Source organism: Arachis ipaensis, chromosome B10, assembly GCF_059453495.1.
Source record: "Arachis ipaensis isolate K30076 ecotype BB chromosome B10, ASM5945349v1, whole genome shotgun sequence".
In the NCBI taxonomy this organism is placed as follows: domain Eukaryota; kingdom Viridiplantae; phylum Streptophyta; class Magnoliopsida; order Fabales; family Fabaceae; genus Arachis; species Arachis ipaensis.
Window position 1 is genome coordinate 51,842,361 of NC_142435.1, and position 2,780 is coordinate 51,845,140.

The 2,780-nt window shown below is 42.7% G+C and overlaps 1 non-coding gene across 1 annotated transcript; it reads left to right on the forward strand.

Moving 5' to 3' along the window:
* The first annotated feature begins 2,239 nt into the window (after positions 1 to 2,239).
* Positions 2,240 to 2,347, forward strand: LOC148580026 (small nucleolar RNA R71). Its single transcript, XR_015899548.1, has one exon. It is a non-coding gene; the product is annotated as a small nucleolar RNA R71 (small nucleolar RNA).
* Positions 2,348 to 2,780: the final 433 nt, after the last annotated feature.

Sequence of the window (2,780 nt, forward strand, 5' to 3'; positions counted from 1 at the left end):
TTTTATGAAGGATGGATGTGAGTGGTGAAGAGAATGGTGGGATTTGATAGGTGAGGGGTTTTTGGGGAAGAGGGATTGAGGTGATTGGTGAATGAGTAAAGAAGAGAGAGAGTGGTGGGGTAGGTAGGGATCCTGTGGGGTCCACAGATCCTGAGGTGTCAAGGATATCTCATCCCTGCACCAAGTGGCGTGCAAAACGCCCCTTTCTACCAATCCTGGCGTTAAACGCCAGGCTGCTGCCCATTTCTGGCGTTTAACGCCAGCTTCTTGCCCATTCCTGGCGTTAAACGCCAGTCTGGTGCCCTTTTCTGGCGTTTAAACGCCAGTAAGTTTCTCCTCCAGGGTGTTCTATTTTTCATTTTGTTTTTCCTTCTCTTTTTGCTTTTTCAATTGTTTTTGTGACTTCACATGATCATCAACCTACAGAAAACATAAAATAACAAAAGAAAATAGAAATTTTACATAGATAAGTAAAAATTGGGTTGCCTCCCAACAAGCGCTTCTTTAATGTCAATAGCTTGACAGTGGCTCTCATGGAGCCTCACAGATGTTCAGAGCAATGTTGGAACCTCCCAACCCCAAACTTAGAGTTTGAATGTGGGGGTTCAATACTAAACTTAAAGTATGGTTGTGGCCTCCCAACACCAAACTTAGAGTTTGACTGTGGGGGCTCTGTTTGACTCTGTATTGAGAGAAGCTCTTCGTGCTTCCTCTCTATGGTGACAGAGGGATATCCTTGAGCTTTAAACACAAGGGAGTCTCCATTCACTTGAATGATCAATTCTCCTCTGTCAACATCAATCACAACTTTTGCTGTGGCTAGGAAGGGTCTTCCAAGGATGATGGATTCATCCATACACTTCCCAGTCTCTAGGACTATAAAATCAGTAGGGATGTAATGGTCTTCAACCTTTACCAAGACATCCTCTACAAGTCCATAAGCCTATTTCTTTGAATTGTCTGCCATCTCTAGTGAGATTCTTGCAGCTTGTACCTCAATGATCCCTAGCTTCTCCATTACAGAGAGAGGCATAAGGTTTATGCTTGACCCTAGGTCACACAGAGCCTTCTCAAAGGTCATGGTGCCTATGGTACAAGGGATTGAGAACTTTCCAGGGTCCTGTCTCTTTTGAGGTAATCTCTGCCTAGTCAAGTCATCCAGTTCTTTGATGAGCAATGGAGGTTCATTCTCCCAAGTCTCATTACCAAACAACTTAGCATTTAGCTTCATGATTGCTCCAAGGTACTTAGCAACTTGCTCTTCAGTGACATCTTCATCTTCTTCAGAGGAAGAATACGCATCAGAGCTCATGAATGGCAAAAGTAAATTTAATGGAATCTCTATGGTCTCAGTGTGAGCCTCAGATTCCCATGGTTCCTCTTTAGGGAACTCCATGGAGGTCAGTGGGCGTCCATTGAGGTCTTCCTCGGTGGAAATCACTGCGTCTTCCTCCTCTCCATGTTCGGCCATGTGAGATGTGGTTATGGCCTTGCACTCTCTTTTTGGATTCTCTTCTGTATTGCTAGGGAGAGTGCTAGGAGGGAGTTCAGTAATTTTCTTACTCAGCTGACCCAATTGTGCCTCCAAATTTCTAATGGAGGACCTTGTTTCAGTCATGAAACTTTGAGTGGTTTTTATTAGATCAGAGACAATGGTTGCTAAGTCAGAGGGGCTCTGCTTAGAATTCTCTGTTTGTTGCTGAGAAGATGATGGAAAAGGCTTGCCATTGCTAAACCTATTTCTTCCACCATTATTGTTGTTGAAACCTTGTTGAGGTCTCTGTTGATCCTTCCATGAGAGATTTGGATGATTTCTCTATGAAGGATTATAGGTGTTTCCATAGGATTCTCCCATGTAATTCACCTCTTCCATTGCTAGGTTCTCAGGATCATAAGCTTCTTCCTTAGAGGAAGCTTCCTTAGTACTGCCTGTTGCTGCTTGCATTTCAGACAGACTCTGAGAAATCATATTGACTTGCTAAGTCAATATTTTATTCTGAGCTAATATGTCATTCAGAGTATCAATCTCAAGAACTCCTTTCTTCTGAGCTATCCCATTATTCACAGGATTCCTTTAAGAAGTGTACATGAATTAGTTATTTGCAACCATTTCAATGAGTTCTTGAGCTTCTGCAGGCGTCTTCTTCAGATGAAGAGATCCTCCAGCAGAGCTATCCAATGACATCTTGGATAGTTCAGACAGACCATCATAGAAGATTCCTATGATGTTCCATTCTGAAAGCATGTCAGAAGGACACCTTCTGATCAATTTCTTGTATCTCTCCCAAGCTTCATAGAGGGACTCACCATCCTTCTGTCTAAAGGTTTGGACTTCCACTCTAAGCTTGCTCAATTTTTGAGGTGGAAAGAACTTTGCCAAGAAGGCATTGACTAGATTTTCCCAAGAGTTCAGCCTTTCCTTAGGTTGTGAATCCAACCATGTTCTAGCTCTGTCTCTTACAGCAAAAGGAAAGAGCATAAGTCTGTAGACTTCAGGGTCAACCCCATTGGTCTTGACAGTGTCACAGATTTGCAGGAATTCAGATAAGAATTGATGAGGATCTTCCAATGGAAGTCCATGAAACTTGAAATTCTGTTGCATTAGAGAAACCAATTGAGGCTTAAACTCAAAGTTGTTTGCTCTAATGGCAGGGATTGAGATGCTTCTCCCATAGAAATCAGGAGTAGGTGCAGTAAAGTCACCAAGCACCTTCCTTGCATTGTTGGCATTGTTGTTTTCGGCTGCCATGGTTTCTTCTTCTTTGAAGAGCTTTGTTAGG